The sequence below is a fragment of the Balaenoptera acutorostrata genome, chromosome 13, assembly GCF_949987535.1.
Source record: "Balaenoptera acutorostrata chromosome 13, mBalAcu1.1, whole genome shotgun sequence".
Lineage (NCBI taxonomy): Eukaryota > Metazoa > Chordata > Mammalia > Artiodactyla > Balaenopteridae > Balaenoptera > Balaenoptera acutorostrata.
Window position 1 is genome coordinate 82,591,277 of NC_080076.1, and position 24,957 is coordinate 82,616,233.

At 40.7% G+C, this 24,957-nt stretch overlaps 1 pseudogene; it reads right to left on the reverse strand.

Moving 5' to 3' along the window:
- Positions 1-7,649: 7,649 nt before the first annotated feature.
- Positions 7,650-24,957, reverse strand: part of LOC114238762 (NADH-ubiquinone oxidoreductase chain 5-like) — a 74,084-nt pseudogene continuing 56,776 nt past the window's right edge.

Genomic DNA, 24,957 nt, shown 5'->3' on the forward strand with positions numbered 1-24,957 from the left:
AATTGCTAGTATTACTTCATATGAGACTGTCTGTGCTATTGCTTGTGGGGTTCCAATTAGTGTGTATTTTGAGTTTGAAGCCCATCCGGATCAGAGGATGGAATAAAAGGCTAGGGTTGATATGGCTAGTGTAAATAATAGACATAGGTTTATGTTACTTAGTGGGTAGGGTATGGGAAGAGGGACTTACATTGTGAGAGCTAAGGTTAAGGCCAGAATTGGTGCAATGATAAATATAGAAATTGATGATGTTGGTGGTTGTAGTGGTTCTTTAATAAATAACTTGACTGAATCAGCAATGGACTGTAGTAATCCATAGGGGCCAACAATGTTTGACCCTTTTTCAGAGTTACATATAGCCTAGAACTTTTTGTCCAATTAATGTGAGGAATGCTACAGTTAGTAGGATGGGGATAATGAGTGAAAGAATGATCATAAACATTTTGTTAGGAAGAGGAATTGAACCTCTGGCAATAAAGATTTAGATTTTACATAGTTACTGGGTTCTGCCACCCTAACAAACCCTGTTCTTTGAGTAAATTAATTGAATTAAAATGATATCATTAATTAATTTGAAGTTGCTTTTGTTAAGTAGGCCTTATTTCTCTTGTCCTTTTGTACTGGGAGAAATGTATAATAGATAGAAACCTATCTGGATTACTTGGGTCTCAACTCAGATCACTTAGGACTTTAATCATTGAGCAAATGAACCATTAATAGCAGTTACATCATTGGGCTGTCCTGATCCAACACTGAGGTCCTAAACCCTATTGTCAGTGTGAACTCTAGAATAGGATTGCGCTGTTATCCCTAGGGTAACTTGTTCTGTTGATCAATATTTTGGATCAGTAAGTGATAATGCGTTTTGACCAGTTGGTCTAAATTTCAATCAGTTGGAGGTTAATTTATTCTCTGAGGTCACCCCAACAAAAATTGTTAATCCATTAAAAGCTCTGGTATTCCCTGAGGTTCAGTTATTGTTTATTATTATTATTTTTTTGGATTAGTTAATTAAAGCTCCATAGGGTCTTCTTGTCTTATATTTTTCTCTCCTCTTCACAGGAGGGTCAATTTCACTGATCAAAAGTAAGAGACAGTAAAAGCCTCATGTGGTCATTCGTACAAGTCCTTATTTAGAGAAGAAATGATTTTGCTACTTTTGCACAGTCAGGATACCATGGGCATTAACCACTGGTATTGGAGGCACTGGGCAGGCAGTGCCTCTAATACTAGTGATGCTAGAGGTGATGTTTTTGGTAAACAGGCGGGGTTTGTGTTTGCCAAGTTCCTTTTACTTTCTTAAATCTTTCCTTAAATGCATGCCTGTGTTGGGTTAATAATCGTTTTAATAAATAACTAAGTGTTGGCTTAGGTTTATTTTGTTGTTAACTATTCGTGGGCCATCTGCTGTGATATAGGCTTATGCAAGGATAATCATTTTTTGTTACTCATGTTAATAGTATTGCTTCTATTAATAGATTAGTCCAGTATTAAATTAGGAGTTGGTTTATTGTTGGTATTAAGATGAATGTGTTTTGGGCTTCCCTGGTGGCGCAGTGGTTAAGAATCCGCCTGCCAATGCAGGGGACACGGGTTCAAGCCCTGGTCCGGGCAGATCCCACATGCCGCGGAGCACCTAAGCCCGTGTGTCACAACTACTGAAGCCCACGTGCCTAGAGCCCGTGCTCCAGAACAAGAGAAGCCACCACAATGAGAAGCCCGCGCACCACAACGAAGAGTAGCCTCCACTCGCCGCAGCTAGAGGAAGCCCGCGTGCAGCAACGAAGACCCAACACAGCCAAAACCAAATAAATAAATTAAAAAAAAAAGATGAATGTGTTTTGAGTTTGAATGCTTTCTTAATTGGTGGCTGCTTAGAAGCCAACTATGAAATTGTTTATGTTTCCTTTCTAAGAAAAGCTGTATCCTGTGTATAAAAAGCTGTACTTTTTTAGAGTAACATTTAAAATTGCCCTGGTCCGGGAAGATCCCACATGCCGCAGAGCAACTAAGCCCGTGCGCCACAACTACTGAGCCTGCGCTCTAGAGCCCGCGAGCCACAACTGCTGAGCACGTGTGCCACAACTACTGAAGCCTGCATGCTTAGAGGCCGTGCTCTGCAACAAGAGAAGCCACGGCAATGAGAAGCCCACACACCACAACAAAGAGTAGCCTCCACTCGCTGCAACTAGAGAAAGCCTGCGTGCAGCAATGAAGACCAAACGCGGCCAAAAAGAAATAAATTTATTTTTTAAAAAAAGTTATGATTTTAAAAGTAATATTTAAAGTTGAGCTAACATTCTTTCCTGGACAACCAGCTTATCATCAGGCTCATTAGGCATGTCACCTCTGCTTATAAATCTCATTATTTTGCCACATAGGTGAGTTTGTTCTTGTAAACTGTTCACAAGTAGGTCGTCTGGTTTCGGGTGTAAGTTCCCTCTGTTGAAGTTTTCTAGTTAAATCATTATGCAGAAGGTAGAAGGTGTAAGCTTTGCTTTTTGGTACTTTTAATGCTTCTTTCATCATTCTCTGTGGTACTTTATAGAGCCAAGTTTAAATTTCTATCTCCTATACTTTAGATGTTGAGTGAATGTTTTATTTAATTCGCTTATGACAGTTGAATTTGGTGGGAAGTTTGGGCTACTTTTAGTTCAAAGTGTTCATGCGGTATGAAATCTCGTGCGTATAAATTAGGTGCTTTTTATTTGTCCAAGCACACTTTCCAGTATGCTCACATTGTGACGACTTGTCTCCTCTTTTATGTTTGGTACTTGTCAATAGCTTTTGGAGAGTTATCCATACTTGAGGAGGGTGATGGGTGATGTGTGTGTACCCCATGGTCTGATTCCATTAAGCCCTCTATTCTTAATTTACTGCTAAATCTTCCTTTGGTTTTTAATTTCATAAAAACGTTCATATTAAATTATTTTACATTCTTGAGGTAAAAAATGTCACCCATTTCTTCCCATCCCATGCCTTGACCTAACATTTTTATTTCTGATAATTACGCTCACTATTCTTCCTTTTCAGGGTTTGCTAAAGGTGCCGGGATGTAGACTGTATTATTAGCAAGGCTTGGTGAGGGTTATTGGGGTTTATTGATTATAGAGCAGGCTCCTGCAGAGCACTAAGAAGCACCGCCAAGTCCTTCGAGTTTTAGGCTTTTGCTAGTAGTATTCTGGCAAATAATTTTGTTGTTGTAACTATTTGAGTTTAGGGCTAAGTATAGTTGGGTATCGAATCCCAGTTTGGATCTTAGCTGCCGGGTAGTCAGAAATGTTAAAGTCACTTTTGTAGCTTATTTTTATTTTAGCTATGGCTTTTTACTGCTTAGCAAGGACTTTATTTTTGTGGGTGCTCTTTAACACGCTTTATGCCAGATTTCTATTAATTTGGGTTAATCAATCATATGACCACGGTGGCTACTTTTTGGTGTGCTTGATGCCTGCTCCTTTTAATCTTTTACGGTTTAGAGGGCTTTCTCACTGGGATGCAGATGCTTGCATGTGTAACTTTATTAAAAATTAATAGAAAGGCTGGGACCAAACCTATGTATTTATGGAGTAGGTAACCTCATGTAGGCATTTTCAGTGACCTGCTTTAATTATTAAGCTACATCAGCAGATTGAGTAGAATTTTGTACGTAGAAGATTTATGTACTTAAGTGATATATTGGTATTCATTGTAATAGTTTGGATTGTGTTAAAATTAGAATCGAAATAATTTTTTCTTTTGTGTATTGTTAAAATGTATTTTAATTTATACATTAAAATATACTTAATTTTGATTTTGTCTGAGGTAAATGGCAGATCTAGGGGGATGTCTGTCTATATAAGCTGTATATGTAAGTAATTCATTGGTACAGTTCAGAGGCTAGTTTGTAGTTACGCTAGCTTTGGGTTGGTAAAATAAGGGTAATGTGTTTGTTTAATGAGTTAGCTGAATGTTATATATTTATATATTGTGCCTTGTTTTGGGGGTTTGGCAGGGTGATGATGGCATATAAAGTGTGAGTTTAGCACGGGGTAAGGGGAGTTTGATTAAACAGGCTATTTACCTGATGCGTGTGCATGTGTACGTACGTGTGTATGTATGTGTGTAATTGCTTTATGTCCCATAACCATTGGCTAAACAACAACTGATGGTTGATGATGTTGGTAAATAATATTCAGTTTAAGCTCAGCTACAAGTTGCTGGACTATGTTAAGTAAGGCCTTTGACAGCCATAGCGGAGTCACAGCTTTCCCACCCACCACCCACCCCGCAAATTAAAAAATACCAAATGCATGAAACCAGGTATGTGTGAGCAGGGGCTGATTAGTCATTAGTCCATCAAGATGTCTTATTTAAGGGGAAAGTGTGTGCTGAGATGGCCCTGAAGTAAGAGCCAGATGCCAGATATAGTTCATTCACAGAAACCCCCATGATTTATGGGCCTGGAGCAATAAGAGGGATATGTTTGTGGGCAGGTTGATGATTTCTCATAGCTTGCTGATTAAGCTCTGGTTATCAGTTATGATAAGCATGTCGACTGGAAGTGAGTTGACTCAATGTGGTATGTGTGATTAATAAACGTACATGTCCTATGTAATAACAAGCTGTCCATTTACTTCATGGATATTCACAGAGACAAGGGTTTAATGTGAGTTGACCAATATAATGTATTATGTAATGTCAGTAGGATAACGTACATGCTTATAAGCATGGGGTAGATAATTAATGTACGATTATACATATCGTGTATTATGTACAATAAAGCATATATGTACTTACGTATGTGGAAGGTAACATAATGCACAAAATACCTAGCAGTGTTGGTTTTAATGGTGCCATTATTTTATTTTATTTTTTTAAATTATTATTTTATTTATTTATTTTTGGCTGTGTTGGGTCTTCGTTGCTGTGCGTGGGCTTTCTCTAGTTGCGGTGAGCGGGGGCTACTCTTCGTTGCGGTGCGCAGGCTTCTCATTGCAGTGGCTTCCCTTGTTGAGGAGCACGGGCTCTAGGCGTGCGGGCTTCAGTAGTTGTGGCTTGCGGTCTCTAGAGCACAGGCTCAGTAGTTGTGGCGCACGGGCTTAGTTGCTCCGCGGCATGTGGGATCTTCCCGGACGAGGGATCGAACCCGTGTCCCCTGCATTGGCAGGCGGATTCTTAACCACTGTGCCACCAGGGAAGCCCCAATGGTGCCATTATTAATACTTATATAGTACTTAAAGATAGTGTAAATGTCCCACAACAAATTGTTCAGGGAATAATTTAAGTAGAATTTCAGTTTTGTGTGCTGATGGTAGAGCTGGAGCTTCTTCCTTGAGTCTTAGGGAGATGTGTTATTCTCCTTTGCTGGTTTACAAGACCAAGGTAATAAATATACTACAAAGACTCTTCATTTTAGGAGGTTGTTTTCAATGGTGCCTGTTAGTGGTATAAGAACTAGATTAGAAGGAAGTATAAAATAGATGCTAGTTGCCCAATGATAATAAATGGGTGTCAGCAGGTTATCCTCTGATTCATGTTAGTGTTAGTAAATCCACTATGAATACTCAGAATAGACATTGGCTAAGGGGTCGAGTGCTATATTTCATTGTTTTGATATGTGAAGTATTGGGATAACTGGTAAAATTACAATTGAGAAGATTAAGGCTAGTACGTCTCCTAGTTTGTTGGGAGTTGATTGTGGGATTGCGTATGGGTATAAGAAGTATCAACCTGGTTTGATGTGAGGGCAGAAGTGTTGAGGGGGCTAGCTGGGGTATAGTTGTTTGGGTCCCCTAGAAGTTCAGGTAAGAATAGTACTAGTACTACTGCTAGTAGCATCAGAAATAGGGCTTCCCTGGTGGCGCAGTGGTTGAGAATCCGCCTGCCAATGCAGGGGACACGGGTTCGAGCCCTGGTCTGGGAACATCCCACATGCCGCAGAGCGACTAGGCCCGTGAGCCACAACTACTGAGCCTGCGCGTCTGGAGCCTGTGCTCCGCAACAAGAGAGGCCGCGACAGTGAGAGGCCCGCGCACCGCGATGAAGAGTGGCCCCCACTCGCCACAACTAGAGAAAGCCCTCGCACAGAAAAGAAGACCCAACACAGACAAAAATAAATAAATAAAAAGAAAGAAAAAAGAAATAGGAACAAGGCACCAAGGTTATCTTTGACTGTGTAGTATGGGTGAAATGGGATTTTGTTCATGTCGGATGAGATTCCTGTTGGATTATTAGAGCCTGTACCATGAAGGAATAATAAGTGGACAACTGCTAAAGCTGCAATAATAAATGGAACGATAAGTGGAAGAAGAATCGTGTAAGGGTGGCTTTGTCAACTGAGAATTCTCAGATTCATTCAGCCAGGCTGGTGCCAATGTAAGGAATTGCTGAAAGGAGATTTGTAATGACTGTTGCACTTTAGAAGCATGTTTGGCCTCATGGTAACACATAAACCTATTACTGTAAATAGTAGGGATGATTCTGATGTTTCATGTTTCTGGGAAAGTGTAAGATCCATAATACAGGCCTTGCCCTACATGGATAAATAAGCACATAAAAAATATGGAAGCTCCATTTGCATGTAGATATTGGATAATTCATCTGTAATTTACGTCTCTGCAGATATGGGTTACAAATGAAAGGCAGTTATTGTATCTGATGTACAATGTATTGTTAAGAATAACCCTATTAAGATTTGTAGAATTAAAGGAATACCTAGGAGGGAACTGAAATTTCACCATTGTTTTCTGAACAGTGCATGTGTGTAGATATCTCATGATGAAATACTTTATGGAGCTGGTAGATAGATAAATGTGTTGTTAACAGTTTTAATTAATGGGTGAGATTTCGAATGTTGGTCATTAGTATTCTTATAGTTGAAATACAATGATGATTTTTCATGGCATTGGCCTTGGTTAGATTCTATGTAAGAATAATGATGACACACATTGTATTTATTTTAAATACTATTTTTGTAGGTTTCTCTTCAAAACCTTCACCTATTTATGGTGGGCTTGGATTAATTGTGAGTGGTGGAGTTGGTTGTGGTATTGTAATAAATTTTGTTGGGTTGTTTTGGGGTCTAATGGTTTTAAAAATTTATCTAGGCGTATATTAGCAGTTTTTGGTTATATAACTTATGTGGCCGCTGAGCAGTATCCTGAGATTTGAGTTTCTAGTAAAACCATCCTAGGCATGTTTCTTTCAAGGCTGATAATGGAGCTTGCAGTGGTTCTTTGTATTTTAAAGGATGAAGAAGTAGAGATTGTGTGTAAGTTTAATGGGTTGGGGGATTGAGTGATTTATGAGACCGGAGATTCTGGGTTTTTTAGTGAGGAAGCTATAGGAATTGCTGTGTTATGGTACTCGGCTGGTGATTGTTTGTTACTGGTTGGTCATTATTGGTGTTGTGCTAATTATGGAAGTTACTCATGGAAATTAAATAGAACTATGCTTAAGGCAAATGTAATGAGGAAAGAGAGGAAATAAACTTTAGGCCTTTTTGGTCTAGGGCTAGTATAGAAATTTTTATTTGGAAAAGTGAGGTAGATTTTGGTAGCACATTTTCTAATCAAATCAGATCTAACAGTGGTTATGTTGATTTTTGACTTGTTGATGGATTTAGATATGGTGAGAGACAGTGTATGATAGTTGGAAAGTATCTGAGAAGGTTAGAGAATTTGAATAGGTTTGAAGGATAATTGAAATTTAGGTTTTGTGTATTTTTTACGCAAAAATCTACACTTGATTTTGAGTGCCAGAGTAAACCCTGAAATAGTCACGGCAAGGGCTGTTAATTTCAAATAATAAGGCATAGTTACCTGTGGAATAGTTGTTGCAGAGATGTTGCTGGAGATAAAGAATCCAGCGAAAACACTTACAATTAAAAGGCGTTTAATAAACTTAATTAGGAGTGGATTATTTTCATTAATTCAAGTTAGAGTAGAGAAGCGAGGCTGTCCTAAGAGTGCGAAGAATTTGAGCGCTATCGACCGTCATTAGGGATGTGCCAATCGGTGTAACTAGGAAGGTCAGGCACTGGTATAGGGTGTGTTGGCGGTTTCAATGATTAGGTCATTGGAGTAAAAGCCTGTGAGGAAAGGCATCCCCGTTAACGCAAGGCTTCTGATGATGAGAGAGGCTGTGGTGAAAGGTATTGCTTTAAACAGACCTCCTGTTTTTCTAATATCTTGATCATCATTTTGACTGTGAATAATGGATCTGGAGCACATGAATAGCATTTCTTTGAACAGTGCGTGTGTGCAGATATGGGGGAAGGCTGGTAGGGCTGGTTAATGCCAATGGTTACTATTTTAAGGCCTCGTTGACTTGAGGTGGAAAAGGCGACTATTTTTTTGATGTTTTGGGTGAGAGCACAGATTGCCGTAAATAGGGTGGTAATGGCTCTTAGGCATCATGTTATTGTTTGGATTGTTTTACTGTTTTCTACTCGTGGATGAAAACGGATAAGTTAGAAAACACTTGCTACAACTTTAGCAGTGGAGTGAGGCTGAGACTGGAGTGTTGCCCTCTGTTGTTGAGGGAAGTCATGGATGAAGGCCAAATTGGGTACATTTTCCAGCTACAGCTAGGAGAAGCCTGATTAGGGGTAAATTAGTGTGATTTAAGTTAAGTCTGAAAATTTGTTATAAGTCTCATGCATTTAAGTTGAGTAAGAACCATGCTGTTGATATAATGAATCCAATTAGAGACCAATGCGGTTATGTAAAATGACTTGAAGAGAGGTAGTGTTTGTGTCTGTTTGGCCCTACCGTTCGTCCCATTAGCAAAAAGGACATGACTGCAGCTAAAAAGTTGGAGAAGATTGTTGGCAGTAACTAAAACTTAGCATAGTGATGAGAAATACAAGTAGATATTTGAAGAATCTATTAACGTTAGGGTCTGAGGGTGTATAGCATGTTGAGAACTGTATGATTGACCATGTGACGAATTGTGCTACTGGTAGGAATATCACTGAGAAGTAGTCAAATTTAGAGCTAAGTGATAGTTTTAGGGTTGGATAGTAAGTAATTCAGTGTCAATTTGAAATGATTATTTCTTGGCCTGAGTAAATGAATATTGTCATGGGAATTAAGCTGGTAATGAAGGCATATCAGACAATGGTTTTTGCATAAAATGGGCATAGGTTACTCTTGTAGACACTGGAGGTTGTTATTTTAATTGGTAGAGTTAATATAGTTAGTGTGACTGGTGTGGAAGAGGGGAATAAATTTATTTCTTTTGTTTGGAATTGCACCAGTTTTTTGGTTCCTAAGACTAATGGATCACTCCTGTTCTTTAAAAGTTTGGTTAAATGTGGAGACATAAATTAGCAGTCCTTGTATACTTTTTCGGTAAATAAGAAGATTTGAGCTTTTGTTATTAGATGCACAATTTAATGTTTTTGTCAAACTATATTTACAGTACATGGGTCTCAAAATAATTTGGGGGTTGAGTGATAGTAGAAGGGGTAATAGGTACAGAGTTACGAGGGTGTTTTCTCATGTAAATGTTGTGTTATGATTAGAATACATAGAGCGTCTAAGGCAGTAATGCCTGCCTTAATCCCTATTAGGATGATGGTGATGTTGGAACATGAAAAAGATGTTATTACTACCAGTAGTTCTCCAATTAAGTCGATTGTTGGGGGGTAATGCTAAGTTCGTAAGACTTGCCAATAGTCATCATGTTGCCACTAGTGGAAGAGATGTCTGTAGGCCACAGGCTAAAATTATGGTTCGGCTCTGAATATGTTTGTAATTTGAATTTGCCGGACAGAATGATATATAGATGACGTGAGGCCATGGGCAATTATTAGGGCGGTAGCCCCTGTATAACTTCAACATGTTTGGGTGAGGTTAGCTACAATGACAAGTGCTATGTGTCGAATGGATGAGTACACAATGAGTGATTTTAAGTCTGTTTGGCACAAACAAATTGAGCTGGTTATGATTATTCCTAATGTGATGAGTGGATATGCTGTGTGGTTTGTTAAGGGGTGTAGTAGCATTGTGATTCGTAGCATACCGTGGACCCCAAGTTTGAGTAGTATGGCTGCAAGAACTATAGAATGGGGGCTTTGACATGTGCTTTTGGCAGTCAGGGGGGTATTTTTACTATAAAAGCTATTATGCATGCTAGTCATATGAAAATACTGGATAAAGAGTTAGATATTGTTTGGGTTCAGTGTTGGACTATTAAAAAGTTTAGTGAACCTATAGTATTTTGGATATGTACGAGAGCAACTAGAAGTGGAAGAGATGCTATCAATACTAGTGTGTAAAATAAAAGACAAAGTCCCTCATTAAGTCATTCTGTTTGGTTTCCTCAGGAGATAATAATAATGTTGGGACTAGTGTTGCTTCTAATAACATGTAGAATAGAATCAATTCTGTGGCTGTTAATATTATAATTAGGAACATCTGTAGGACGATTAGTATAACCTTTTCCAAGCTGGTGATTCTTTAGACAGGTGGCATCGTCTGGCTATGAGTATTAGTGGTAGGAGTCATGTTTCTAGAATTCGTAAAGGTGCTGATAGGGAGTAGAAGAAGATTAATGGAAAGTAAAGGCTGTTGTGGTTAAACTGGTTAAGAAGAAATAGGCTGATAAAACTAATTAGTAAGCTGTAGGTTGTGGTAGTGATTCAAGTTATATTATTTTTTGCTAATCATATTAATGGCATTAATATAATAGTTGGGGCAATAATTTTTAACATTGGAGAAGGTTAAGATTTTGTAGGTAATCAACACTGTAGGTATTTGATACAATTATTAATAGGGATAATCCTAGTGCAGCTTCACAGGCTACAAATACTAGTAAGCTCGCTTTCCTCCTTGTAGAGCCTTCCCTCTCGATGAGGGGGACAGCTGGATAGCTGGCTGGCTCACTAGCTCTCCCCCTCGTAGAGAGGCGAGGCCCCAGAAAGCAGACTCTGAGATGGAGTTCGCGCCAGGATGTTTATTAAAGAATGCCCTTGGAATCAACACCTATAAAAGGAAGGAGAAGGAAGCAGGGATGGGCAGGGGGGAAGGCGAGCCACAGTGCAGGCTCAGCAACAGCCCGAGCCAACCCTACAGGGAGCTCTGAAGCTAGGACGACCCTCCAAGTTGTCCTAAACTTGGCTAGGTGGCTAAGCCTTCATAAACCCGCATCCATCAGTCATTGGACATGGGCTTCCCAGAACAAGGTGCATCCTTGGGCAAGACAGCTCTCTGCAGCTGAGACAATTCCTAAAGGGACTGACAACTGAAGGTCGTCTGCCAGCAGCACTCCCAGCAGCTAGGGCAGGAAGTCCTTCAGTGAAGGGAGGTATGGATGGTGCTTCACAGTGTCCAACGCAGTAAGGGGTGGGGTAAATGAGGCAATGAAAGGAAAGAAGCCAATAAGGATGTGTTATTCAGCAGGTTACCACGGTGGGCAATCAGATTATCCTGCCTGGGATGGCAAGGGAGCTGGCATGTTTATCCATCAGCTAGCATCAGTCATTGGTTGAGTGCTAATCCCCAGGAGCACTAACTCCCCGGCATTTCCTGGGCACAGGCTCACTGGGCTCCGGTTACCAGAGAAAGCCATCAGGCACAGTCACAGCCTTTGGCTGAACTTTGTAGATAATTGCGTGGAAACAGGTAACAGTAGTCTCCATTTGCAATTAACATGCATCAAGAACATTTGGATTTCTATACCCCAATTTAAAAAAAAAAAAGAACATTTGGATTTTGCCTTGCGTGGGGAGTAGGAAGAAATTCCCAGGGCTTCATCAGAGAAGCAACTTATAATTTCTCTTTGGCTCTCCAAGACTACAGCATTCAGGTATAACTCTATTTCTAAAATGTTTTCTCTGCCAAGAGTAAGGAAGAATTTAGGCTAGACATTAAGGATGATTTTGTGACTGAAAAGGTTGGGAGTCCCTAGAATAGGTTACCAAAAGAAATGTGAGTTTCTATGAGATTCCAAAACCACCCTCTCCTGGAGATTTTATTCATTTCAACAAATTGGGTGTCTACTGTGTGCTAGGCACTACAGAAATTTCTGGAAACACAGTGTCACGAAAATCAAGTGCTGTTCCTGTCCTCGTGAAACATAGTCTAGTGAGGAGGTCAGACACTAAAATGATCCTCCAAATTAAAAAAAATTACATCCAGAGAAACAGAATGATATGGAAGCATTTAGAAGGAAGACCTGACTCATAGTGGAAGTGGCGGTAAGAGGTTGAGAAGGCTTCCCTGAGCAAGGAACACTGAGCTGAGATATGAAGGGTGAGTAAGTGTTAACTTGTGGGAAGAGCATTGCTTTCAGAGGGAACAGCATGTACAAAACCTCTGAAGTTTTGAAGGAGCTTGGGTGGACAGAAATCTGAAAAAAACAAAACAAAACAAACCCAATAGATTTGGAATATAGAGAATAAAGGGAAAAGAGTAGTTTAAGATATATTTTGTTTTCAAATTTTATATAGTTCCCCCCCCCCCATTTAAAAATTAATACTCAGGAAAATAAAGGCTAGAAAAGTGGGAGAAAAAGTGGAACATAATCTCACAAAATACAACTGCCTAAACGTATCTCTGGAATTTCAGAATCATAGAGCTTGAGAGGTCAACAGGGCCAGGAAACTGAAGCTCAGAGAGGGTGAGTGACTTGCTAAAGTCACACAGCTAATTAGTGGTAGTATCCTACCAGGAGTATTTTCTGTTTGAATAGTTAATATTTAATTAAATGTATGTATCAGGAAAAATATTGTTTATCAAACTTTTGATCTCATGGATGGTAATGCTTAGATGAGGTTATGTGGGAAAAGTGAGGTGGTTTAAAGTAAACAAAAGCTTAATAAATAATTCTTCGGTCGACACACGAATGTGGCAGAACCCACCAATGTGTTAAGCAAATGGCTGACACATAGGAATGCGTGAACCGCACTATGCTGACTGGCAACCCTCTGCCCATAGTAGTTTAGGGTAAATTCTAGGGACAGGAGAGTTTCTAGCTAACCTCAGAAAGTCCCTTTTGGACTTTGCTTTCAAAGCAGTCAGGGCCCTTTTCAGCTTGTTTCTTTCTTTTTTTCTTTTTTTTTAATCCCCATATCACCTCCCTCTTGAGCCTCCCTCCCACCCTCCCTATCAACTTGTTTCTTTCTCTGGTTCTCCTCTCCATGAAAACATCCCCATGGTTCATCTCTCTTTAAACTATGGGGGCGGTTGGGGTAGGGAGAAAGTAAAAGGTTACTGACTTCATGTAACCCTAAAAATAACAACCACGAATATAACTTGGGTTACGGCAGATGAGAGATTTGTGAAGGGGGCTGTCAGCACCATTCAGAGATCAGGCAGTTAATGAATGTGAACGTTGGAAGCAGATTAAGGCAGTCTGGCAGATAAACACCTTAGCAGGAAGATTATGCTTATTAAGAAGCCCATATTTACTTGGTTCCCTTTTCTCCCGGTTGGTTCTTTAGGAAAACTGGCTGCCCCTCCTCATGAGCTCTTGGGCCAAGCTCAAGGGTGGTGTGGAAGGCAGGCACAGGAAGAATACTTGCTGATCAGTGAGTTTCTGCTGGAAAAGTCTCCGTCTGAGAGCTGGTGTGGTCAGGGCTGACTTATCCATTGGCACAGTAGGTGCAGTGCCTAGAGTCCACAAAAATGTTTTAATTTCCTCTAAAATCAGAAGACAAACAGGAATATAACCCAGCCTGGGTTATATTTATCTTTATGCCAACACACTCGTAAAATACAATTTTAAATATATATTTTTTTATGGAGGAAGGGAGTCATGAAGACAGAAGTGCCTAAGACCCATAAAAGTCATAATGTGGCCCTGGGTATGGTGGACATCTTTATTTTTATCTGTCCATCCTCTATACCCTCTTCTGGTTACAAAACCTCAATTTTACTTTTGGGAACCACTCTTCCTATATCTTCAGTCCTGGGAGAGTCAGATGGGTTTCTTGTCAATCCTGGCTCCAGAAATGGCCACGTGACTCAGGCCCAGCCAATCAGAGGCCCATATCCCTTGTCCTCTGAGATTGGTTTAGGATGAGTCAGTGACCTAAGCGGGGCCAATCAGGGCCAACAAGACTCAATTCTGGGACTTTTCATGGAATTGTGGGAAGTGAGAAATAGAATAGTAGGCAGGAGATGCTAGCCACCGTCTTTACCACTAGGTGGGGAACGTTTGAGAAAGAAGCTCTAAGCAGAATAGTTTCTGAGTTTCCAGCAGTAGGAGTTTGGAGACTTCAACTTCAGAGCTGGGACACCTCCCTACACCGGGCTGTTTCTGGAGACAATCTGATTGGTTCATCCTCAGTCAAGTGTCCACTTCTTGTCCAATTAGCTATAGCTAAGGGGTAGGGTGGCAGAGTAGAGTTATACAAACATGGTTGTCAAGACTCAGTGCTGTGGGAATCTTGGGTTGGGCAGATGTCAAATCTCGGTTATTTGCTAGATAATTTTTTTCAGGTTGGGAAGCTGTGGAATGTCAGGTGACATGGCTTGGCTTCTGATTTTGGGAGGGAGACTTGAAGAAGCTTTGATCTAATTCAGAATTTCTCAAACCGTGTTCTGGGACACTAGTGTCAGTGGGGATATTTGAAAGGACTTTGTGGTCAAGTATGTTTGGGAAATGGCAGCTTAAATAATGTCATGCAGACTTCTTTCCTGCAGGACTTCTTGGATAATATGTTCATATGCATTATGAATCTTCAGGGGAGGAAGAAATAGAAGGTCCAATATTTCTCAGACTTGTATGACCACCAAACTAGGGATTTCAAAGAATTCCTAGCTTTGTTAGAAACTGCTACTTTGAGGAATACAGTTTAAGAAATGATGGTCAAGCTCATTAATCTTGAGAGTATTAAATGCCATAAAGGAAAAGCATTTAAAAATCCAAAACCTTAAAAAAATGCCCCTTTTCTTAAGGATGCACCCAGAATTTGACAAATTCATGGTTTTTCCTACTAAGAGATGTGGAATCTTGTACCAGCTCCATCAATATTAATAATAAAATGCTACCTTTATCTAATGTTTATTCTAAGTCCTAGGAAACTGTGCTAGGGGGGTTTTATCTCTTTTAATCCTCATCAGAATATAAGGAGGTGGGTGCTATGATTAGTTCCAGTTTATAGCTGAGAAAAGTGAGGCACAGAGAGAGAAAGTAAATTGAATATGATGGAGGTAAAATCTGAATCTAGGTAGTCCAACTTCAGAGTACTGCCCCCAACCCCATTCTGATGCTAAAATAACTTGCCTGTTACATTAAGCAAGTCTCTTATTGTATCTCAGTTCCTTGATCTGTAAATTGAGTGCATCAGACTAGAGACTTTAAAAAAAATTTTTTTAATTTAATTTAATTTATTTTTTATACAGCAGGTTCTTATTAGTCATCAATTTTATACACATCAGTGTATACATGTCAATCCCAATCGCCCAATTCATCACACCACCACCAACAACCCCCACCACTCTCCCCCCTTGGTGTCCATACGTTTGTTCTCTACATCTGTGTCTCAATTTCTGCCCTGCAAACCGGTTCATCTGTACCATTTTTCTAGGTTCCACATATATGCGTTAATATACGATATTTGTTTTTCTCTTTCTGACTTACTTCACTGTGCATGACAGTCTCTAGATCCATCCACGTCTCAACAAATGACTCAATTTCGTCCCTTTTTATGGCTGAGTAATATTCCATTGTATATATGTACAACATCTTCTTTATCCATTCATCTGTCGATGGGCATTTAGGTTGCTTCCATGACCTGGCTATTGTAAATAGTGCTGCAATGAACATTGGGGTGCATGTGTCTTTCTGAATTATGGTTTTCTCTGGGTATATGCCCAGTAGTGGGATTGCTGGATCATATGGTAATTCTATTTTTAGTTTTTTAAGGAACCTCCATACTGTTCTCCATAGTGGCTGTATCAGTTTACATTCCCACCAACACTGCAAGAGGGTTCCCTTTTCTCCACACCCTCTCCAGCATTTGTTGTTTGTAGATTTTCTGACGATGCCCATTCTAACTGGTGTGAGGTGATACCTCATTGTAGTTTTGATTTGCATTTCTCTAATAATTAGTGATGTTGAGCAGCTTTTCATGTGCTTTTTGGCCATCTGTATGTCTTCTTTGGAGAAATGTCTGTTTAGGTCTTCTGCCCATTTTTGGATTGGGGTGTTTGTTTCTTTCATATTGAGCTGGATGAGCTGTTTATATATTTTGGAGATTAATCCTTTGTCCATTGATTCATTTGCAAATATTTTCTCCCATTCTGAGGGTTGTCTTTTCATCTTGTTTATGATTTCCTTTGCTGTGCAAAAGGTTTTAAGTTTCATTAGGTCCCATTTGTTTATTTTTGTTTTTATTTCCATTACTCTAGGAGGTGGATCAAAAAAGATCTTGCTGTGATTGATGTCAAAGAGTGTTCTTCCTATGTTTTCCTCTAAGAGTTTTATAGTGTCCGGTCTTACATTTAGGTCTTGAATCCATTTTGAATTTATTTTTGTGTATGGTGTTAGGGAGTGTTCTAATTTCATTCTTTTACATGTAGCTGTCCAGTTTACCCAGCACCACTTATTGAAGAGACTGTATTTTCTCCATTGTATATCCTTACCTCCTTGGTCATAGATTAATTGACCATAGGTGCGTGGGTTTATCTCCGGGCTTTCTATCTTGTTCCATTGATCTATGTTTCTGTGTTTGTGCCAGTACCATATTGTCTTGATTAGTGTAGCTTTGTAGTATAGTCTGAAGTCAGGGAGTCTGATTCCTCCAGCTCCGTTTTTTTCCCTCAAGATTGCTTTGGCTATTCAGGGTCTTTTGTGTCTCCATACAAATTTTAAGATTTTTTGTTCTAGACTAGAAACTCTTAAAGCAATCCAGCTCTATCTAGAATTTCCATGATTTTGTGATTTGATATCTGTAATCCCACCTTAAGGAGAGTGGCCATTGATAAAATGTTTTCCCTGCTATAAAATGAAGCGATTGAAGACATGGAGGAGAGTGGAGGTAGAACTGGGAAACTTCAGACAACTGCTTAGAAACAGGAGCAGCCGCCCTGAATGAAGGTCTCACCTATGCAAAATGACATGCTGGTGAACTAAGGGAACCTGTGAAAATTAGGTCTCCGGAGGAGTCTGTACTGATTGTCAATCTGAATTTAGCTGAGATGTCAGATGCCCAGACAGACATCAATGGCTGCTCCAGAAGCACCGGCTTCTTTCCTGACATGTGGCAGTGGGTGTTTGGACCAGTCTCAGAAGTTCACTGGTTTCCCATCCATTACCCCGAGGCAGACAGGCCTTGAGTCATCTCACATTCTTCTGGCTCTGCATTGCTCACATGTGACAGGTGTCAAGTGCTGGAATTGATGCTTCCTTGGAAAGCAAGAGGACAGGATGGAGGAGGCATGTTAAGGAAACACTTGATGATATTTACTGTGTATCTCTGGACCACTTTACACCTTCCATCTCATGAAGGTCTCAAAGTGACCCTGAGAGATGGGTAATAATAAAAATAGCTAAAATATATTGAGCACACATTACATTTCAGGCATAGAGATGAATGCTTTAAGTATATTATTTCATGTCATTATTTCATTGAGGTCAATACAACTAGAGTGACCATATATTCTAGTTTATGTGGGACAGTCCTGATTCACACCTGCTATTCTGGCCTTATCATTACTAGCACTCATTTCACCCTCAAAAGAATGCTATTTTGCACAGTAAATTATATAGTCACCTTAGGTATGGTCAGACTGCCTGGGTTAAATTCTAATACTGCTATTAAGAGCTATGTACTACCTGTCTCAATTTCTTCACATAAAATGAGGCTAATAATAGAAGTATCTCTCAGTACTATCTAAATTATTTTTATTCAAATTCAAGAACTGAATAGATCAATATAGCAATATATATATAAGTATAAATTGATAGGATTGTGTGTGTAAATATATATATTAATTTATATATGACATATATATATATGTATATATATGTGTGTGTGTGAATATATGGCTTAGCAGACTGCCTGGCATTTAGCAAGTGTTTATAATGTGGTAGCTTTTTACTCCTCTGTTTTTCTGCCTATAAAATGGCAACAATATCTTCTGTTTCTGGCACATATCAGGTGCTCAGTGAATGGTTCTGATTATTACCTTAATCTTGCTAAATGTAAGCATTTGTTTCCCCCAAGCTTCCTCTGAGGTGGATTGCCATATTTCAGGTTAAGAAAATGGCTATATCCCTCCACCCAGTGGTTAAAATTTTTTTTTCTGGTTAATAATGTCAAGAAGAGGCAATTCCATGCCCTGGATTGTGGAAGAGGTCCTGGAGATATTGCCCTTGCATTGACATGGAAGGGTGCTGGAAGGGTGCTCTCCGAGGTCCTGAGCACTGTCTCATTTTGTAACCAGAAGGTTACATTTTGAGACACTTGGGTGCATTTTGTGGTAGACAAATAGATGGTTTGTGTTCAGTGAGTATCGTGGCCCTGCAATTGAAAAATGAGCTGAAATATTAATAGGTCTTATCAACTGCTGTGTGATTGCAGAGTTGAAAAGGCACAAGAAGCCTTTGGGACAATTGCTATGTGCTAGAATGGAAATGATAGGAAAGGAAAAAAGCTGTGGGTTGGGGAGAGTGTCTGTCCAAATACAGCAGGGTTTTATATGAGCGCAGGGAGTACATATTGTTATACTTATAGGTGGATCGTGCCCCTTAGGATTATCAATAAGCCACTTGGATCCACGCTAGAGGAATACACAAAAGACTGGGTTGAATTAGATGATGGTCACAGATAAAATGATGAAATAGGAAAGGTTTAGTATTAGCACCCTCTTCACAGCCTTTATATCATCCCACAACTTGGATTTAAGAACATATCCCCATGTTTTAGAACCTGCTGTCTGGACCTGCCTGCTACAGCTCCATATTCTGTGGGAGAACCTGTATATTTAGGAATACATTTAGCTGCAAGTAAAACTCGTCTGTAATAGCTTACAAGAAGAGGTCAGGAGGTAAATGGTTACTGCTGTTGGTTCATTGAGTGGCTTGGGAATGTCAGGGCCAGTGTATCTGTTCTTTCCTCAGCCTTTCCTTTATGCTTGTTATCTTAAGATCATGTGATAGCTGCTTCAGTTTCAGACATCTCATATATGTTCAAGACAGAAAGAAGGCAGGCAGGGAAAAAGGCAAAGGCACCAAACCAGCTGCTTTGTCTCCTCTTACCAGAAAAGCAAATGCTTTTTCAGGACTGCCCCCTCAGTAGATTTTGCTTACATTTATTGGCTGTACCTGGGCCACATGACCACCTTAGCTACAAGAGAGACTGGGAAGAGGGACAAGATTGTCATGATCAACTTAGAGCAGTCATGATCCATTGCCTGGAATTGACACTTTACTTTTTTTTTTTTAATTAATTAATTTATTTATGGCTGTGTTGGGTCTTCGTTTCTGTGCGAGGGCTTTCTTTAGTTGTGGCAAGCGGGGGCCACTCTTCATCGCGGTGCGCGGGCCTCTCACTATCGCTGCCTCTCTTGTTGCGGAGCACAGCCTCCAGACGCGCAGGCTCAGTAATTGTGGCTCACGGGCCTAGCTGCTCCGCAGCATGTGGGATCTTCCTGGACCAGGGCTCGAACCCATGTCCCCTCATTAGCAGGCAGATTCTCAACCACTGCGCCACCAGGGAAGCCCTACACTTTACTTTTCCAAGTAAGATTTGGTTCTGTTATCAAGAAAGAAGGGGAATAGATATTGCTGAGGCAATTAACAGTGTCTTCCATGATCCTTTTTCTTTATAATCTGAGGTAGTAGTCTGGGGAAACTGATTTCTATTATTTTTTTAATACCTAAGAGCCCTGAACTGTGTTTATAGCTGTTTAGAAAATGTTTAAATGAATAAATGACTGAGTGTATTTCTGCTGAATTATAAAATAGGCCAAGCAGTCTCATTTTCTGTTAATACATTGATATCTTGCCTCAGGGCTAGGGTTTTTATAAAAACACATCTTAATTTGAAGGTGTGGTTCTAATAATGCGGATTTCAGCTAACAGCAGGTCAGCAAGGGCAGATCTCATTTTCATAAAGCATTGGAGTGTGCATTATCCCTTGATTGAGGCTTTGGTTACTTTTCCGTTTTGTGAGGAGAGTCCTAACCTATCAGCCCTGGAATGAGTCTTTGATAACAATAATCAATAGGTAGAATTTTGAACACTTGCCATCTACTAGGTACTCTACTAGGGCTTTAAAATTATCAGTTCATTTGATCCTTATGATGAACCTATGAGGTAGATGCTATTACAATCCCTATTTTATAGAGATGGAAATTAAGATCCAGAGGGATTTAGTAGGCCACCTAAGTTCACACATATTGTAAGTGGGGGAGCTTGGATTCAACCCTAGACAGCCTGGTTCCAGAGCACATGCTCATATCCCTCAGGCAATAATAATATTGGCCTGAGGCCTCTCTAATAATAACAGCTGTCCTTGGTTGAGAGTCTGTTTCTGCAAAACTGGCACCCATCATGTAACATGGGTTTACACAAGCATGTTACATACATTTCCTCATTTGATTTTCACAACAACCCTATGAGATAACTACAAAGAGCAAAGAAGCAAAAACACAGAGAGGTTAAGTGACTTGGCCCTGGATTACAGAGCTTATGTAGGGTGAATTCAGGCTTATCTAGGCTCTAAGTTCAGCATCTTTCCTTGTGTTATTTTACATCCTGTGAGGTCTGTTCTTTTTAAACCTCTCATTTAGAGATGAGATTAAATAGAAATAGGATGAAGAAATGCTCACTGAGGATGATTAGGTGTTAGGAGATCTGTGAGATAAGAATTATTATCTTCTTTTTATGTATATTGGTTATGATACATACAAAAAATGCTATAACCCCCAACTACAGGAACTTAAGATAGACACTTATTTCTCTCATATAACTGGCAGAGTTTTTTGATTTGAAATTGGCTTGCATTTATGAATTCAAGGCAGCTGTTCTACTTCTTGGAATTTCTTAGCCAGCAGAAAGGAGAAAAGGAATGTGGAGGGAAAACAGCTTGCCTTTAGGGGAACAATATATCAATAGTAGTTAAACATACTATGCAGTTTCTCTTACTTACATTTCATTGATCAGAATGTGGTCCCGCGGCACCTAGCTGCCAGGCAGACTGGGAAATGACTACATGGGTGGCCACTTGCTCTGGGAAAGGAAGGAGGGAATAATGGATATTTGGGACCTAATCAGCAGTCTGAGCCATAATCACAGATGAGGGAATGGAGGCTCAGAAGGGTAAATATTTGTCCAGTACCATATATTTAGTGGCACAGATGGAACGTGCACATTTTGAGGAGGACTAGATGTGGGAGAAGTGTCAGGATGTGGGGAAATAGCTTGGTAGGCCAGATAGTCGTACAGAGAAAACACACTGCAAAGCCCCGAGTGACAAAAACAGGCCACAGTGAGAGAGTCAGGTACCCGAAAAGACCATCTTAGAGGTCAGTAGAGTGGATAGCTGGGTGGTCATGAATGCGTGCTTAAGAGCAGATGGTGTGATTTGAAGCAATGACAGAATGCAGGGCTTTAGGATTGCATAACACTAGGGCATACCGTTTCCGAACAGAATGGCGGAAGTGGTGCCTCTGGGGTGATGCGACATGTTGGCTCTGCCACGAAGGCTCTTCTCTCACTGTCCTGTCACAGGGTGGACTCCTTGGGGAAGCGGATTTTGAGATGGGGATTGGCATGCAAGACGTTCATTAGGGAGAACCCTTGGGATCAGTACTTATGGGGGAAGGGAAGGATGCAGGATTGAAAAGAGGAGGAAATTGAGCTGTAATGTAGTCTCAGCAGAAACCTCAGCCAGCCTTAGGGGGAGTTCTGAAGACGGGATGATCTTCCCAACTTGTGTCTGAAGTTGTCTCAACAAGAAGGCTGGGCCTGCATAACCTCTGTTCATCAGTAATAGGGGGCAGGCTGCCCAGGGAAGGGGGCGTGACCTTCGATGAGGTATTACTCTTCAGCTGAGGCAATCCCTGAAAGGACGAACTGCAAAGGGCTCTTCTAAAAAGTACTTCAGCAGGTGGGATAACGCACCCTTCGTTTCCCAAGGGGAACCTGGCACCAACTCACGGCATCCACCGCACCCCTCAGTCAGCACACTGCCTGCTATCCCTCCATCATAGAGTCTGTGTCTTGAAGACTATGGGCTCTCCAAGAGTTCCCTTTTTCAAATCTCAAACATCCTTGGATTGGTGGGGTAGGGGTATCTTGAGCATAGATTTCATTATCAGTTAATTAACAGTTGGTTGAACTATCAATTAGTCCTTCCCGGGGGTCTGTTGCTAGCATCAGAGAACACTAATGGGACAGATGACTGGCGAAACTGGATGGGACGAGGAACAGGAGGTCTACCACGAAGCAGAAGGAGAAGCTGAGGGCGAGGCAAAGCCAAGTTCCTCTTTTCCTCACCTAGCTCAAGGAAGATCCTTCCTGGGCTGGGGATGGGGCACCAGAGGGTTCTGAAGTCAGACTTTGCCAACCTCAGAATTCTGCCCGAGGCCAACGCTGTCTCAGACATTCTCTCTTCCTTTTGTGGGAATTTCTAATTTTCTGTTTACCAAGAGGGCTGCCTGTTCAGATGAATGAAAGACCACAGTGTGATCTGATTCAGATTTGATTTTTCTCTCTCCTTCAGCGTAACAGCTCATGCATCTGAGGGCTGCAGGTAAAGAGTGATTTTTAAAGACTTCTCACTGGCAAAGAAATCAATGCAAAGAAATCTCCCCTTTTTCCCTCCGCTCTATTCTGCTTTTAATTTTTTCTTTCCTCTCCAATCCCCTGCTAGGAAAGTTTTGTCTGAGGCCATCTAACGTACTTTGTCAGAAAGTTGCCTTGTTAAGGATGAGGGTCCTGCTGCGTGAACTAAGGCGGTGGTGAGATTTCCCTACAGTCTTGGCAATTAACTCAGCTTGAGGAAGAGGTGGAATCCTAAGGCAAAGTCATCTTTCAAGGACAGGGTTATTGCTAATATATCTTCATAGCAGCCTCCAAGGAACAAGTCTCTGGAGGGGGTAGTGTTAATTAGAGGGACAGGTCAGAGAGAAATGACCTTCCAAAAAGATGTGGAAGAAAGGGCTTAGGCTCCACTCTGTCACTCAATGGCTGTGCTATCTTGGGTAAGTTGGTTAATCTCCCTGAGTCTCAGTTTCCTTATCTATGAAATGGGTGAATACTCTACATTTTAGTGAGCTAAGGCAGTGAAGTAACTGGCAAAGAACATAGGCCAGTGTAGATTAAAGAAAAAAAATTGTGGTAGGAACTCAACATGAGAACTGCTCTCTTAAATTTTTAAGTCTACACTGCAGTATTGTTAGCTGTAGGCACAATAGTTTGTACAGCAGATTTCTAGAACTTATTCATCTTGTGTAACTGAAACTTGATCCCTATTGAATAGCAGCTCCTTACTTCCCCCTCCCCCAGCCACTGGCAGCCACTATTCAACTCTCTGGTTCTATGAGTTTGACCATTTTAATACCTCGTGTAAGTGAAATCATGCAGTGATGCTGTGACTGGCTTATTTCACTTAACATACTGTCCCCTCAGTGTGTCCATGTTCTTGCATGTGACAGAATTTCCTTCTTTTAAAAGGCTGAATAATATTTCATTGTACGTATATAGCACATTTTCTCTATCCATAGCAAAAACAAACAAACAAAAAAACCACCTGATTGAAAAATGGGCCAAGGACCTGAATAGACATTTCTCCAAAGAAGATATACAAGTGCCCAACCAGTATATGAAAAGATTCTCAAATTCACTAATCATCAGGGGAATGAAAATCAAAACCACAGTGAGATACTACCTCATACCTCTCAGGATGGCCATTATCATAAAGACAAAATATAACAAGCATCGACCAGGATGTGGAAAAAGGGGAACCCTATGTACTGTTGGTGGGAGTGTACGATGTGCAGCCACTATGGAAAAACAGTATGAAGGTTCCTCAAAGAATTAAAAATAGAACTACCATAAGCTCCAGCCATCCCACTTCTGGGAATAAAAGGGGCTTTTTAGAGTCCCTGAGGCTGCCAGTGTCCTTGTCCTCACGGTAAGGCAGAGCCACCCCCCGCCTCTGCAGGAGACCCCCCAACACTAGCAGCCGTGTGGATGAAAGGCTCTTGGTGCTCCAGCCAGGTGTCACGGCTGTGCCTCTGAGGTGGCAGAGCCAACTTCAGGACACTGGTCCACAAGAGACCTCCCAGCTCCACATAATATCAAATGGCGAAAATCTCCCAGAGATCTCCATCTCAATGTCAAGACCCAGCTTCACTCAACGAACAGCAAGCTACAGTGCTGGACACCCTATGCCAAACAGCTAGCAAGACAGGAACACAACCCCATACATTAGCAGAGAGGCTGCCTAAAATCATAATAAGGCCACAGACACCCCAAAACACACCACCAGATGTGGACCTGCCCACCAGAAAGACAAGATCAAGCCTCATCCACCAGAACACAGGCACTAGTCTCCTCCACCAGGAAGCCTACACAACCCACTGAACCAACCTTAGCCACTGGGGACAGACACCAAAAACAACGGGAACTACGAACCTGCAGCCTGTGAAAAGGAGACCCCAAACACAGTAAGTTAAGCAAAATGAGAAGACAGGAAAACACACAGCAGATGAAGGAGCAAGGTAAAAACCCACCAGACCAATCAAATGAAGAGGAAATAGGCAGTCTACCTGAAAAAGAATTCAGAGTAATGATGGTAAAGATATCCAAAATCTTGGAAATAGAAAGGAGAAAATACAAGAAACGTTTAACAAGGACCTAGAAGAACTAAAGAGCAAACAAACAGTGATGAACAGCACAATAAATGAAATTAAAAATTCTCTAGAAGTAATCAATAGCAGAATAACTGAGGCAGAAGAACGGATAAGTGACCTGGAAGATAAAATAGTGGAAATAACTACTGCAGAGCAGAATAAA